This window comes from Colobus angolensis, unplaced genomic scaffold, assembly GCF_000951035.1.
Source record: "Colobus angolensis palliatus isolate OR3802 unplaced genomic scaffold, Cang.pa_1.0 Scaffold183, whole genome shotgun sequence".
In the NCBI taxonomy this organism is placed as follows: domain Eukaryota; kingdom Metazoa; phylum Chordata; class Mammalia; order Primates; family Cercopithecidae; genus Colobus; species Colobus angolensis.
Window position 1 is genome coordinate 4,213,828 of NW_012114966.1, and position 381 is coordinate 4,214,208.

The following is a 381-nucleotide window of genomic DNA, read 5'->3' on the forward strand; positions in this document are numbered from 1 at the left end:
TTCTATTTTTTGTTCCATTTGCTTCCATATTTATTAGCTGCTTTAGGGTCATACCCAGGGTAGGAAAGTAGGTAATTAAGGGGACGAGAGATGTCTTAGATGGTTGATATTTTTTAAAATAAAATTTTTATTTTAAAGTAGCTTTAGACTTATAGAAAAATTGCAAAGACAATACAGAGAGTTCTCATGTACCCCTCAACTTGTTCTCTCCAATATTAATATCTTACATTAACCATACATATGTTATAATTAATAAACCAACACTGTTACATCGCTGTCAGTGAAATTTTACACATTATTCAGATTTCAAAGTTCTCCCACTAATATTTATATTTGTTTTTGTTTTTGTTGTTGTTGTGTTCTAGGTTCACAACCAAGACA

General features: G+C 30.2%; 1 pseudogene across 1 annotated transcript in view; it reads right to left on the reverse strand.

Moving 5' to 3' along the window:
* LOC105510130 overlaps positions 1-381 on the reverse strand; it is an 18,447-nt pseudogene that overhangs the window by 6,261 nt on the left and 11,805 nt on the right. The window contains exon 2 of the transcript XR_001001527.1: positions 271-274. The product of XR_001001527.1 is annotated as a 60S ribosomal protein L31 pseudogene (transcript). The remainder of the gene's footprint in view (positions 1-270; positions 275-381) is intronic.